This window comes from Xiphophorus hellerii, chromosome 14, assembly GCF_003331165.1.
Source record: "Xiphophorus hellerii strain 12219 chromosome 14, Xiphophorus_hellerii-4.1, whole genome shotgun sequence".
Lineage (NCBI taxonomy): Eukaryota > Metazoa > Chordata > Actinopteri > Cyprinodontiformes > Poeciliidae > Xiphophorus > Xiphophorus hellerii.
This window is the reverse complement of record NC_045685.1, coordinates 9,561,443-9,577,824: the sequence shown is the minus strand read 5'-3', so window position 1 is coordinate 9,577,824 and position 16,382 is coordinate 9,561,443. Positions and strand designations below refer to the sequence as shown.

General features: G+C 35.8%; 1 protein-coding gene and 1 long non-coding RNA gene across 2 annotated transcripts in view; both read left to right on the top strand.

Moving 5' to 3' along the window:
- The window catches only part of LOC116732479 (B-cell receptor CD22-like), a 152,629-nt gene that overhangs the window by 92,074 nt on the left and 44,173 nt on the right, over positions 1 to 16,382 (top strand). The window lies entirely within an intron of this gene.
- LOC116732517 (uncharacterized) lies at positions 7,958 to 14,218 on the top strand. The gene is made up of 2 exons (XR_004341813.1): positions 7,958 to 7,987; positions 14,078 to 14,218. It is a non-coding gene; the product is annotated as an uncharacterized LOC116732517 (long non-coding RNA).

Sequence of the window (16,382 nt, the reverse complement as noted above, 5' to 3'; positions counted from 1 at the left end):
CTGCAACAACCATGTTAGCTTAGCACAAACAACAATTCAGAGAGTCTTGAAACACATATTATTTCTTCTGAAACTAGAATAAATGGGACAATTTTTAGTGTCAGTTGAATGGACAATTTAGATTAAAACACCAGGAAAGAAGTGCCAGACCTAAACTCTGAAACAATGGCCTGCAGTCTGTATTCAACAACCTGCCACAAGAGGGCAGTGCTGAGTCTTCATACTATTAAAGAGAACTTCTGCTTCTTTGGTCAACACTTCTTGAGCAGGATGTCACTGAAGATGAAGCTCAGCACATTTTCAATTGTATTTATAGAGTTTCTGCAGGAGACTCTGTAATGTTTCCTCGTCTCTTGGTGGAAGATCTGGACTAAAGTGAAATATTTAGAATAGAAAACTACAAATTAAGTGCCATCATAAAAGCAAATGCTTTTCCATTACCTCACAACCAAAACTCATGCTGGGTTAGCAGAGCTGCTAACAGCTTCTTCAAGCTGAGCTAAGAAGTTAATATATAACATATTGTAGATGAGGCTAAAGTTAGGATCAGGTTAAAGGTCAGTGTATGGTGTAGGTTTGACTGATATCATTGTTAGAGGATTATTCTGCTGAAAATAAGATTTTCCATCTTTCTTCCTGTCTCACAAACAGACGCTGCTAAATGAAACACAGAAACTTTTTTTCACTCTCCGTACATTTTTAGAGTTTCGTCTTAAATCTATTTAAACTCCAAACTATTTCACACTGTCTGATCTCATGTCTGTTTATTCACACCTAAGACCTTATATATCTGTGATAGGTGAGATCATTCTCACCATCACTTGTTTTTAGATGAAAAGGGGATTTTATGGTTTGTTTGTCAGAGAGTTCGCACGCAACACAAACCAAGTAGTGGATTAAACATTTAAACTATTCATGTGTTACAATAATGTTGTTTACAGTTTATTCAAAGTGAATTTCCTTTTATGGTTTTCACTAAAATAAAAAAAGAAAAATAAACTTATCTACCACAACTTGTCATCATTGGAGCGGAAACATCACAGCAGAAACTCAGTGCAGTGATGTCAGTGTTTAAAATAAACGTTGTCCCGTCATTCTCAGATAAAACGTTGATCCTGTTTCAGACGGCTCCATTTCTCTAGAGACGTTGCAGAGGCAGCATGTTATGAAAGGAAGATTATTGGACCAAAGCAGAGCAACACATGGTTCCAGGTTGAGGTCAGGATGGGGAACACCTCACCCAGGGTTCTGGTCTCACTCTGTAAGTAGATCACTTTATCTGTATGAATGATGCAGATTAGAAGAACTTCGTCTTTGACATCTTGTCTGCTGTAATATCTACTTTATCTTCCATTGTATTTGTGTAGCTTTACTTAGTATAACCATTTGTTCTTGATGTGTTTGCTGCAACTTCAAACAGGTTATTTCAGTGACAAATTACTAACACAAACATTTTTGTGCAAACATTTTGAAAAGCTGTTTATTGTAAAATCAGACTTTAGCACAGAACTTTATATCCCATACAACTAATGTGGGAGCAATGAAAATATTATATAACAAAGATGAAAAATGAAACATGATCTGATACAAGAGACTTGAATTATTCATTAAAAACTTTTATCAGTTTTTTACCAGTAGAGATGAGTGTGAAGTTTCCGTAGCCGTGCAGAACGTCTGCAGATGTTCTGTCTTCAGTCAGGATGTGAAGTTTATAAAATGAAGTTTTAACTCATCAGAAAAACAACAATAAACTAAAACATTTGATCTTATTCTTATCAGAACAAATAAATACTCAATATCTTTATAATAGTTGCATTTATTTAACAGGTAAACAGAGTCTAAGCTGAGTGTGAGGATTTGGCAAATATTTTTGATTTAATTTATTTAATTTATTATTTATGCTGATGATCTTTCAACCTTTATTTCAGTGCTGAACACACTGCTCTGCTGTGGACAAACTCTCGGTAATTTCAGCTTTTAATCTGTATTTTAATAATTTATCCTCTCAGGAACAGAATCCAGTTTATCTTTTATATCAGATATTATTCTGTGTTTATCTTTTAATTTTTACATTGATGTGTTTTTGTTATAAATCAAAAGACAAACTTGCTGAATGTTGGTTCTTTATAGATCCTGTGCTGACTGTTGAACCCAACTGGTCGACTTTTTATGTTGGAGAGTTTGTTACATTTATCTGTGACATGAATGAAGGAAAAGACACTGACTGGTACTACCGGTTAATAAGGAATGGTCAAGATGTTTTTCCCTATCGGTCAGATAAACGTTTCAGTTTCCAAACTCAATCTATTGGTCATAGTGGTGAATTTCAGTGCTGTGTATGCTGGAAGGGTTCATCTGACTCAAAGTGCAGTAAAACTGTCACTGTTACTGTCTCAGGTAAGACCTGAATATTTTAAATAATTGCAAAGTTTTATATCAGCCCTAAGAAAACATGCATTTTCTATCTGTATTTTATTTCATAGTTTCAAGAAGATTTTTTTGTTGATAAAATAGTGTCTGAAATATGACACATACATAATTACTGGGTTTAATTTTTATAAAGTCAAGTGAGCCACAAGTTAAAAAAGAGCAACAAAGCAAAGGAAATATTATTTACCTTAATGTGAATATATAGATTTTCTTATATGTACAGTTAACCACATTATCTTTTCAGAAAAGATAAATAACTCTTTCATGTTATTTAATGAAACAATTTCAAACAAATTCTTTTTTTTTAATTTCTAAAAAGTATCTATAATAAGGAAAGATGACAATAAAATGCATTTACAGCTTTTTCACATATTTACTTATCTGAAAGAAGCATCACTCTTTACAATAAGCTTTTAATTGCAGTATTTTATATAAAATCGAATACTATTTGCTTTTATAACTGCAGATAAACCCAGAGCCAAACTGGCTGCAGGTCCAACAACCATACCAGTAGGGGGCAGTGTGATACTAAACTGCTCAGTGGAGCCCTCTGCTGGATGGAAGTACAGATGGTTCAGACGGACCTCAGACACTTCTTTTGTTGAATTCAGCAGAAATAATGAAGAAAACAGAGAAATCACTGTGACACAAGGAGGAATCTATAAGTGTGATGGAAAGAGAGGAAATCCCTCACTCTACAGTCATTCAAGCCATGAGAACAACATTGAGATAATGTGTAAGTTTTTTCTATAAGACTGTTAGAAACTAAAACTATGAAATTAATATTTCTCATGTGATTTAATTTTTCTGCCCATATCTGATGTAAACAGTTTCCAACAAGGTTTTTGTGACTCGACAACCAAACGGTTCTCATATCTTCAGTGGTGAGTCGATCACTCTGACATGTGAGGTCCAGGGAGGAGAAACCACTGAGTGGACGTGTGAATGGAGGAGATCTGGGTCAATAATACACAAGACAGACAGTAAAGACTGGACTTTCATCGTCTCTGAGTCCAGCAGTGGAAACTACATGTGTCAGTGTAGACGCAGAGATGACTGGTATTCTTCAACACAATGGAGTGAAACCATCAGACTGTCTGTATCAAGTAAGTTGACACTTGTAAATGAAAATGTGGCTGATTTAGTCCATAGTTGAGTTGTCAGAATTAATGCTTAACTCCCACACACACATACAAACACACACACACTGATTCAAACTTTCTATTAGAAAACGTTTCTATATCAGGTTTACTTTTGTGAAGTCTCACAATAATCAGAGGCTGGTTGTAAATCTGTATGGCTGAGATGATGAATAACTACCAGAATAATTCATATTAATAAATTTCTACATTGTTGACATATTTTCAGTAATTTTCCGATCTAATCATTTATTACAGTTAACAAGTCTGTAGCTTGTTCTGCTTGTACAAATCCTGTATGTTTTTTTTAAATTATAGAAAAATTAACCAATTTTAATTCATGTTAACTGCAGATAAACCTGGAGTCAAACTGGCAGCAGGTTCAACAACCATACCAGTAGGGGGCAGTGTGACACTGAGCTGCTCAGTGGAGCCCTCTGCTGGATGGAAGTACAGATGGTTCAGGCGGACCTCAGACACTTCTTTTGTTGAATTCAGCAGAAATAATGTAGAAAACAGAGAAATCACTGTGACACAAGGAGGAATCTATAAGTGTGATGGAGAGAGAGGAAATCCCTCATTCTACAGTTATTCAAGCCTTGAGAAGATCATTGAAATAATGTGTAAGTTTTTTCTTTAAGACTTTTAGAAACAAAAACTATGAAATTAAAATTTCTTATTTGATTTAATTTTTCTGCCCATATCTGATGTAAACAGTTTCCAACAAGGTTTTTGTGACTCGACAACCAAACGGTTCTCATGTCTTCAGTGGTGAGTCGATCACTCTGACATGTGAGGTCCAGGGAGGAGAAACCACTGAGTGGACGTGTGACTGGAGGAGATCTGGGTCAATAATACACAAGACAGACAGTAAAGACTGGACTTTCAATGTCTCTGAGTCCAGCAGTGGAAACTACATGTGTCAGTGTAGAAGCAGAGATGACTGGTATTCTTCAACACAGTGGAGTGAAACCATAACAGGTGATTTAATTGTTGTTTTTTCTGAACAGATTGTAGAAAAAATGTTTTCCTCATATGTTGGATTACATGAAGTTTCTTCCTTGGACAGACCAGAATAAAACTGACTAGTTCTAATCTGAGTTATGAATTTTTAACTGCAGAAAAAAGGAGCTGATTTTTTGTTCACTTCCTTTAACAAGTTACAATAATAAAACCACAACTGTTATAATTTGTGTTGCTATGTGCACATTGTTCCCAAAGTTGTTCTTTTAGGTATCTGAAGAATAAAACAGAAAACTTCTAGGAGTTAACAAGTTGAGTGTTGAACTATTTTAGTCAGATTTCTCTTTAAATGTCTTTTTGTTTAGATTAAGCAGCTCATTGTTGTGATCCAAGTTTGTTTGACCTGGTCTGAACTGTGAGGATAGATCAGCAAAACTAAATGCAGCAGGATTCCTTTAATAACATCAATATTCACTCAAGCTCATGTTAGTTTCTTATGATATTATGATCTCTGATACAGTTACATCACCACTTCCTCAAAGTAACAGTAGATAACTTTTTTTCAGCAAAATTAAAGTAAAACATGTTCTAACTGGCCACTGTGAGGATGTGGTTTTATTCTCTGTGTGTTAATTTAGTTCCTGTCTCTCTGGCCATGATTGCTCCCAGCTGTCTCTATTGTTCCCTGATTACCTTCCCTGTGTATTTAATCCCATCTGTGTTTCCCTGTCGGGTCCTAGTCTAAAGTCTAAAGTCATGTGTCGTCTACCTTTCCCTCGTTCGAGTCCAGTTTGTATTCCAGTTGCTACCAGTGTTTGAGCTCTTTGCCTTATTGCTCACCTGTGCTGCCTGGACTTTGTATTTTGTGATTTCTTCATTAAAACCATCATCATTTGCTCTACAACCTGGGTCCACCACGTCGTCCTCACCACTCAATAACCACAGTTTGTAACAGCCACATCAAAATGATCAAAAACGCCTAAAAAGGTTTAACCAAATTATAGACAAATAAACACAATAAAATTGTAGTTACAATATTGTGCATTGTACAAATAAAAGTCAGAAAAATGACCTGCACCCTATTAATCCCACCAGGTGGGATAGATCTGTCCTCTGACCTTAACAGATGTTTTTTATTACTTCAATACATAGAATCTCAATTTAACAATATTAAGTTAAAGCTGCAGTTTGTAGTTTTTAAAAAGACATTAATAAAATGTTTCTGTTGATGTTGAATAAAATGAGGACTAAGATAAATGTTTTTATGATTTATTGTTTTTCCAGTAACTGTATCCAGTCCTGTCATCTCTTCATTTCCTGTGATGTTGATCGTTGGACCAGTTAGTGGAATCGTTCTCATTGTCCTCCTGCTCTTGTTGTGGCGCTGCAGACGGTCCAAAGGTCAGAACATTTTCTTCTCATTTTATTGCTTCTAACCTGAAATAATGTGTTATTGAATCACGTGTATTAAAATATGACTTTTGTTCGGGTTCTGTGGTGGCGCAGGGGAAAAGCACATCTCACGTATTGAGGCTCTAGTTCTTGTGCTGGTGGTTGCAGGTTCAATTCCTGACCTGCCGCATGTCTTCCCCCTCTCTCATAACCCTCTTTCCTGTTGAACTACTTTCAAATAAAGGCCACTAGAGCCAACAAAACTTAATAAAAAATATGACTTTTGAAATTCGGTTCAACATTTTAATTCTGTTGTTGATGATCTAAATGGCTTTTTTTATCTTCTCCAGATTTGAGCTGCATCAGGTCAGAATGAAATATCTGTTTTTTCATCTTAGTCATAAAGTCTTGATCTTTGTTTCATTGTTAAATTTTATCCACTTTAATATTTTTAGGTCATTTCAGTCTGAAAGCAGCAGCCAGAGGCCGACCACTAATCATGGAGTGAACCAGACTGAAAGTGATTACAGCTTTCTGCTGCATGGTTAGTCACAGAATAAACATCAGTATTAATTTGGACATAACATCACTTTGTTGTAACTTTTTTCTTCATAATAACACAATTTTATAAAATGTATAAAAATCTCAAAGTGTCTACTTTAAGAGTCATTCCTTCTGACAAACACAAAACAACAAAGTGAAACACCTGAATATTTTGTTTGTTGAGCTTAATTTTTATGTCAGAATTAATCTACAGATATTATGGTTCTGCTGCTCAGTATGACAACATATAATTATATTATTACTATGAGTTTGATTAATAAAAACAATTCAAAGTTGTAACAAACTCACAATTATCCCCATCAGGAATTAAATGATAAACATAATATCCAAGCATCTACAAAATAGATCTTATTATTTTACATAATTGTATTCAGATACAAGCTTTTCTTTGACATTTTTTATATTTTCTGTAGGCACCACGTCTGTGTATGAGACAATCCATAACCGTGGAGCCACTGGAAAAGGTAACGTATATGTACTAAAACAGCCAAGTTATTAAAGGTGACTGATTACATGTGAATCAGATCAATCCTCAGCTGTCAAATACTCAGAGAGTGATATTAAACTATTTAAAAATATGAGGAGAAACACTAATGTATGTTTTCTATGTATCCATGTTTCACTTTTACCAGAGAGACCTCCTGATCCAGAAGAAGGTTCTGTTTACGTTAATGTGAGACCAGATAATTACAGCTCAGCATGAAGGTCAGATAAACACCTGATTGGTTAGATTGTTACTGATCATTTTTTCCTCAATTAGGAAAATTTGCTGCCACATTCAGCAGTTCTAATAAGATTTCTGTTGTTTATTTGTGAATTCATGATTTTATCTCATCTGTCTGTTTTTCTGTAACAGTACTTTATTATTCTGCCAAAGATAACATGCTGTTTTTTAATTAAACTATAATGTGGCTCCAGTTTCTGTCTTGGACTCTGGTTTAGGCTAAATAATATCATCTTTCATTTCAAGTCTTTATTGTCCGGTGGGTTTATTTTACATTTTTAAAGCAGATGTAGCGTGTTGAGAAACAGTTAAACAAAATAATAAATTAATACAACCCTTATTTTTGAATCAGAATTGGTCTTGTCTTTTGTCTTCGTTTTTTTCTATTTTTTCTTCTTATGTATATAGAAGTGTTTGTTGTGTGCATGTATCTTCTTGCCAGTGGGGGCGCTCTCGTGCCTCTGTGGGTCTAACAGGAGAACGAGTTTCCTGGCTCTGCGCATGCGCGGCTCAGAATTAACGAGCTCTTGCCAGAATAACATTGTATCAACTTGCTTCCTCTGATCCACAGATGTTATTTGCACAAGATTCATGTGTCTGTGCGTCACTTGATACTGACTCAGATTCCGCTAGATCTACTGGAGATATTCCAGCAGTCTGCAACAAAACCAGAACACTGGTGGGAACCAGCTCCCTCTACTGACCATATGTGGGAAAAGTTCTGAAGAACATTTTAGTTACGACACAGAATTTTCAAAAGTTTTAAGCAGCACATGTTTCTAGTACACATTTTCTGACATAAAATACCAGCAGAATTATTAAGTTGATTTGTAAAAAAAAAAAAAAAAAATACGTTCTCTGTTTACAGGAAACTGGAGTCCAGCAGGAACAGAACCTCCAGTTTGTTCTCAGGTTAATAAAAGCTGTGGATAACTCTGTTGGTTTATTCTGCAAGAGTTCGACTCATAACATTTTATTTTTGTTGTTGGGGCCTGCCATGCAAAGCAATGGCAGGAACCTATTGCTATTGTCGGAGAAAGTGTTTCTTTATTGGGGCCTGCCATGCAAAGCAATGGCAGGAACCTATTACTCTACACCCAACAAAGTGTCTCTTTATTATTATAGTTCTTCCATAACCGTTAATGCGGCTCATACCGCTGGGTGCACACCTACAAATGAGGTATCAAAACGTGCAGAAAATTCACGCCATTGGAGCTATTATTTTTGGTGGGATTTGGGCTTAACGTGGCGACATAATTCGCAAAAAACTGCGAAAAAAAACCCATTATAAGTCAATGGGAAAAATCCTGGAAATACCCTATTTTTGAGGATTTTCTGTGTCGTCACAAATTCACCTAGAAATGCCATTCAAATTTCATTTTGTAGATACGTCTGTGATCTCTTCGAAAGTGAAGACGGCTCGTCGATACCAGTTACGGTTTGTCCACAATTTGCCTCTAAGCGACCCAAAGTTTCTCATTTTTCCTAAAGTTAGAGGGCTTCTCTCGCTGATTAGAGTGAGAGATCAAGACAACTTTTTCAACCCAAATCATTTTTGAAATCGCCATCACGGCCACAAATATCGCACGATTAGTATCAAAATCGGTCCTGACATTGATACGCCTGTCTGCTCCGGTAAAATGTTTTCGAAATTTATCTAGACCGTACGGTTTTCTGTCACGGTGCTTCAGAGCAAAGTGATGCGACAAGATTTTCTGAGGCTCTCAGGCTCTTTCACTAACACTTCACACCTTGGTGTGAAACTTATTTAACATAGCAACGGAACTCAAGAGGCTATTGGCTGCTGATTTGGACTACAAATACGCATCACTGTAGTTCTATCTATCCTCAGTTGAAACAGATCAGGACTGAGAACTGGCCTTTAGAACTAATTGCTGCTATGGGCTGTATATAACTGATTTAACTCAGTAACTGTTACACATGGGATTAGTTTTGAACTTTAAAATGAAGCTTAACAAAAATTTCACAATAAAAGCCTTGAATATTTTTACATCAGAAAATTGCTCTTTTGAGCTGTATATAACTGATTTAACCCAGCAATTGTTACACATGGGATTAGTGTGGCAATTTAAAATTAAGCTTGATGAAAATTTCAAAATAAAAGCCTTGAATATTTTTACATCATGTAATTGCTCTTTTTGGCTTTATTTGACTTTTTCATCCAAAGCACTGTTACACATGGTATTAGTTTGGCCCTTTGAAATGAAGCATACTGAAAATTTCAAAATAAAAGCCTTGAATATTTTTACATCAACTACTTGCGTTTTCAGCATTATATAACTGATTTAACCCAATGACTATTACACATGGGATTAAAATAGACTGTTTTGCATGAGCAGCAGATAGATCCTCTATTGCACATGTGTCAAACTCAAGGCCCGCGGGCCACATGTGGCCCGCTACGTCATTTTATGTGGCCCTCTCCCCCCTACCACCGTTTTACAGCCCCATTGATTGACTTAAAATAGGTTTTGAGCACGAATTGACTACAAACTACATATCCCATAATGCCTTCCGATTCTTACCAACCAACATTACGGCTTCTCGCCACTAGAGTGCAGCAGAGTCACCTCAAGCTGATTATTAATTTTCCCAGCGAATAAAACTGAAACATCGACAAGCTAAGAAGCTAAAGAGCGAAGTCCCGTGATGTTTCAATCGAGGACTTTTACTTTTACCGTCTACTGCCCCCTGATTTGATGCCACAGCTTCGACTCCATGCAGCTCGTGTTTTGTCCACGTTTGAAAGCACCTATCTGTGCGAACAGATGTTTTCAATAATGACTTTAAACAAGACCAAGCACAGATCGCGCATTACTGACGAAAACCTACACGCCGTTTTGCGGATTGCCACAGAATAGAACTAAAACCAGACATCGACGAACTGACCAGGGGGAAACGGTGCCTGACATCCGGCCAGAAAACATTGGTAAGCACAAACAAACTACATTTAAATAGAATGAATGTAAAACCAAAACTCAGTATACTGGAATATGCATATAGTTTATTGATTTTGCTTGTGTTTTGTTTATTTACAGAACACAACACAATGAGGATGTGTGTGAGTTGGTGACAGGGTGAAGAGGGATCAGCGTTGTGTTCAATTACAGGCAACGTCACCTCATTGTTTTGTTCTTATGTGAAATGCATGTTCGTTGTGTAATAAATAACGAAAAAGTTTTGTGAATGAAGTTGAGAGTTAATATCAAAACTTGTTTTTTATTATTTGTCTGCTTATCTTCAAAGCAGACAAAGAATAATTTTCCCAGCGAATAAAACTGAAACATCGACAAGCTAACGAGCTAAAGAGCGAAGTTTAGCTGAGCAGTTTAAAAATACTGAGCATATTTTTAAACTGCTCAGTTTAAAAATACTGTAATTTTTAAACTGAGCAGTAATTTTACATCCATGCAAACTCAAATGTAATATTTAAAACTTGAATACATAAAATCAGTTATTTAACAATATGAGGTGTTGTTTAAAAATAAAAAAGATAGCAATTTCTTTTTATTGCAGAGACATTAGATTCTTAAATTTATGGTATTCTTTAAATGTTGTAATTTTGGTTCATTGTAAACTTTACCTGTAAAACGTTTGTAGAAATCTTTAACATAAGGTCAATATATATTTTTAAACTGTAATATGTTGTGTGTGTGTGCGTTATTGAAAATTTATATTTGTGACAATCATTAGGTAAATGCTAATGAACTGCCTTCCTGCAGTTTATGAGCATTGAACTGTTACTAAACAGTTCAATGCAAGGTTCATTAGCGTTAGCATTTTAGCTTCAATAAGCTATTAGCTATTTATTTTACTTTTTAGCAATGTTTAGTATACTGAATGGAGTAAATCAATTACAGAAAATATCCTAGTGATTTCCCACATACTGATGAAAGCAATGACGCTAACATTAGCGTTTCTGCTGATTTTAGCTGATATACTTACTTTATAATACTGAATGTTGCACGTCCGCCTCGCTTAACGTTCTTGCGATTCTCCGCGTGCCACTGATTACGTCGCGGCGTTCTTTGGCGTCGACGCCGATTTGTGGCGTGACGACGCCGGGCCCAGACCCACGGGCGCGCCTTGGCAGGCCCCGGCTAAATTTCTTCCGAAATTTTCTAGTTCTTTATTTTTCTTCCGTAACCGTTAATGCGGCTCATACCGCTGGGTGCACACCTACAAATGAGGTATCAAAACGTGCAGAAAATTCACGCCATTCCAGCTATTACTTCTGGTGGGATTTGGGCTTAACGTGGCGACATAATTCGCAAAAAACTACGAAAAAAACCCCATTATAAGTCAATGGGAAAAATCCTAGAAATACCCTATTTTTGAGGATTTTCTGTGTCGTCACAAATTCACCTAGAAATGCCATTCAAATTTCATTTTGTAGATACGTCTGTGATCTCTTCGAAAGTGAAGACGGCTCGTCGATACCAGTTACGGTTTGTCCACAATTTGCCTCTAAGCGACCCAAAGTTTCTCATTTTTTCTAAAATTAGAGTGACAGCCCATCTCGGCTAGAGTGAGAAATGAAGAGGTTTTTTGAGCCCAAAATAATTTTGAAATCGCCATCACGGCCACAAATATCGCACGATTTGTATCAAAATCGGTCCTGACATTGATACGCCTGTCTGCTCCGGTAAAATGTTTTCGAAATTTATCTAGACCGTACGGTTTTCTGTCACGGTGCTTCAGAGCAAAGTCATGCGACAGGATTTTCTGAGGCTCTCAGGCTGTTTCACTAACACTTCACACCTTGGTGTGAAACTTATTTAACATAGCAACGGATCTCAAGAGGCTATTGGCTGCTGATTTGGACTACAAATACGCATCATTGTAGTTCTATCTATCCTCAGTTGAAACAGATCAGGACTGAGAACTGGCCTTTAGAACTACCCGCTGCTATGGGCTGTATATAACTGATTTAACTCAGTAACTGTTACACATGGGATTATTTTGGAACTTTAAAATTAAGCATACTGAAAATTTCAAAATAAAAGCCTTGAATATTTTACATGACGTAATTGCTCTTTTTGGCCGTATATGACTTTTTCATCCAAAGCACTGTTACACAATGGAATAGTTTGGCCCTCTGAAATGAAGCATACTGAAAATTTCAAAATAAAAGCCTTGAATATTTTTACATCATGTAATTGCTCTTTTTGGCTTTGTATGACTTTTTCATCCAAAGCACTGTTACACATGGGATTCGTTCGGAACTTTAAAATGGAGCATAATAATAATTTCAAAATAAAAGCCTTGAATATTTTTACATCATGTAATTGCTCTTTTTGGCTTTATATGACTTTTTCATCCAAAGCACTGTTACACATGGGATTAGTTCGGAACTTTAAAATGGAGCATAATAATAATTTCAAAATAAAAGCCTTGAATATTTTTACATCATGTAATTGCTCTTTTTGGCTTTATATGACTTTTTCATCCAAAGCACTGTTACACATGGGATTAGTTCGGAACTTTAAAATGGAGCATAATAATAATTTCAAAATAAAAGCCTTGAATATTTTTACATCATGTAATTGCTGTTTTTGGCTTTGTATGACTTTTTCATCCAAAGCACTGTTACACATGGGATTAGTTCGGAACTTTAAAATGGAGCATAATAATAATTTCAAAATAAAAGCCTTGAATATTTTTACATCATGTAATTGCTGTTTTTGGCTTTGTATGACTTTTTCATCCAAAGCACTGTTACACATGGGATTAGTTCGGAACTTTAAAATGGAGCATAACAATAATTTCAAAATAAAAGCCTTGAATATTTTTACATCATGTAATTGCTGTTTTTGGCTTTGTATGACTTTTTCATCCAAAGCACTGTTACACATGGGATTAGTTCGGAACTTTAAAATGGAGCATAACAATAATTTCAAAATAAAAGCCTTGAATATTTTTACATCAGGTAATTGCTGTTTTTGGCCGTATATGACTTTTTCATCCAAAGCACTGTTACACATGGGATTAGTTCGGAACTTTAAAATGGAGCATAACAATAATTTCAAAATAAAAGCCTTGAATATTTTTACATCAGGTAATTGCTGTTTTTGGCCGTATATGACTTTTTCATCCAAAGCACTGTTACACATGGGATTAGTTCGGAACTTTCAAATGGAGCATAATAATAATTTCAAAATAAAAGCCTTGAATATTTTTACATCAGGTAATTGCGCTTTTTGGCTTTATGTGACTTTTTTATCCAAAGCACTGTTACACAATGGAATAGTTTGGCCCTCTGAAATGAAGCATACTGCAAATTTCAAAATAAAAGCCTTGAATATTTTTAAATCAGATAATTGCTCTGTTGAGCATTATATAACTGATTTAACCCAATGACTATTACGCATGGGATTAGTTTGGCCCTTTGAAATGAAGTTTAACAAAACTTCCAAAATAAAAGCCTTGACAAAAATTTTAAATCATACTGAATGGTGCACGTCCGCCTTACTTTATGTTCTTGCGATTCTCCGCGTGCCACTGATTACGTTGCGGCGTTCTTTAGCGTCGATGCCAATTTGTAGCGTGACGACGCCGGGCCCATACCCCACGGGCGCGCCTTGGCAGGCCCCGGCTAAATTTCTTCAGAAATTTTGTTTTTCTAGTTATATATTGTGATGATGATCGCATTTTTGCAGCTTTACAATGCTAAAGGTGTATTAATGTTACATCTCTGCAATAATCAGAAGTGTTATACGTTTACATTTGTGTTTATATGTTAATCAGCTGAAGATGCAAAACATCTGAGGTTTGCAACATCAAAGTGAGAAAAAACAAAACATTAAAATTACAAACTCTATTCTGACTTATGCAACGTTTGAAGCTTTTACAACTTTGTTGTTCATAATAAATACAAGACTGTGACACAGTTTTTATATCGGTGCCTGTTTTTATAGAAATGCGCATAAGTATATACATGTACAAATGTATAAACATGAATAAATGACTTGGTCTCTACAACACAGTGACGTTATTCAGGTATTCATTAATTATTAGTGTTTCCTAATGGTCTTAATTGTCTTACTGCAGCACAAACAAATAAGAAAATGAACAATTTAACATTAATTGTAAATTGAATGTAATATTTTAATAAATTACATTTTATACTCTAAAGGTTTGCTACACAGGGCTGCTGTGGATATTTTGCAATTTTCAGTATTGTCAAAAATAATTATAATTAAACATACATAAATATCCTGTTCTACAATAAACATTATTTATTTAAATGATTCTTTCCAAAAAATACACGCTGTGTTCTGTCCGTGACTTGTGTTTACAGCTAGTGGCCAGCAGATGGTGACATTAAGTCATAGATTTCCAAGTTATCGGTCCAGAAACTGGCCGTCAGTTCAATAATGTGACGCAGGAATAAAACTTGTGTGTCTTCGGGATTCTGCTGCTTCACATGAACCTGATCCATCCAGTGTAGCAGTAGCAGTTGGAGATACAATACCTGATACAAAATCAATTAAAATGCAATTTTCAGTTATTGAAAGTAATTTATTAACAATAAAAACAGAAAAGAAAAGTCTGCTTTACTTTATGTCCTGTTAACAACAGTGAACATTAATTATTTAATCTGTGAATCTTGGTGGGAAAAAACAAAAATCCCACCAGACTTCTTCTGTCAGTGACTTGTGCTTACAGATAGTGGCCAGCAGATGGTGCTATTAGGTAGTCATTTCTGTCAGAGTTCCAGAAAATGGCTGAATGTCCGGTGATCCATCCAGGAAGAAAACTTGTGTGTCTGCAGGATTCTGCTGCTTCACATGAACCTGCTCCATCCAGTCTGATTGGCTGTGGTGGAAACGGCAGCAGAACATCTCACACATCCATCATCAAGCTCAACATCCTCATCCTCACTGAAAACACAGCTGCTGCCTGCAGCTGCAACAACCATGTTAGCTTAGCACAAACAACAATTCAGAGAGTCTTGAAACACATATTATTTCTTCTGAAACTAGAATAAATGGGACAATTTTTAGTGTCAGTTGAATGGACAATTTAGATTAAAACACCAGGAAAGAAGTGCCAGACCTAAACTCTGAAACAATGGCCTGCAGTCTGTATTCAAAAGCCTGCCACAAGAGGGCAATGCTGAGTCGTCATACTATTAAAGAGAACTTCTGCTTCTTTGGTCAACACTTCTTGAGCAGGATGTCACTGAAGATGAAGCTCAGCACATTTTCAATTGTATTTATAGAGTTTCTGCAGGACACTCTGTAATGTTTCCTCATCTCTTGGTGGAAGATCTGGACTAAAGTGAAAGATTTAGAATAGAAAACTACAAATTAAGCCATCAGAAAACCAAATGCTTTTCCACGACCTCACAGCCAAAATCCATGCTAGGTTAGCAGAGCTGCTAACGGCTTCTTTATGCTGAGCTAAGAAATTAATATATGACATATTGTAGATGAGGCTAAAGTTAGGATCAGGTTAAAGGTCAGTGTGTGGTGTAGGTTTGACTGACATCATTGTTAGAGGATTATTCTGCTGAAAAGATTTTCCATCCTTCTTCCTGTCTCACAAACAGACGCTGCTAAATGAAACACAGAAACTTTTTTCACTCTCTGTACATTTTTAGAGTTTCTTCTTAAATCTATTTAAACTCCAAACTATTTCACACTGTCTGATCTCATGTCTGTTTATTCACACCTAAGACCTTATATATCTGTGATAGGTGAGATCATTCTCACCATCACTTGTGTTTAGATGAAAAGGGGATTTTATGGTTTGTTTGCCAGAGAGTTCGCACGCAACACAAACCAAGTAGTGGATTAAACATTTAAACTATTCATGTGTTACAATAATGCTGTTTACAGTAAATTCAAAGTGAATTTTATTTTATGGTTTAAAAAAAGCAGAAGAAGCTTATCTAATGATTTTATTTTTTATAAACCCTTTTGTAAAAAAAAAACGTCCTGTGCTTCTTTTACCACAACTTCTCATTATTGGAGCGGAAACATCACAGCAGAAACTCAGTGCAGTGATGTCAGTGTTTAAAATAAACGTTGTCCCGTCATTCTCAGATAAAACGTTGATCCTGTTTCAGACGGCTCCATTTCTCTAGAGACGTTGCAGAGGCAGCATGTTATGAAAGGAAGATTATTGGACCAAAGCAGAGCAAC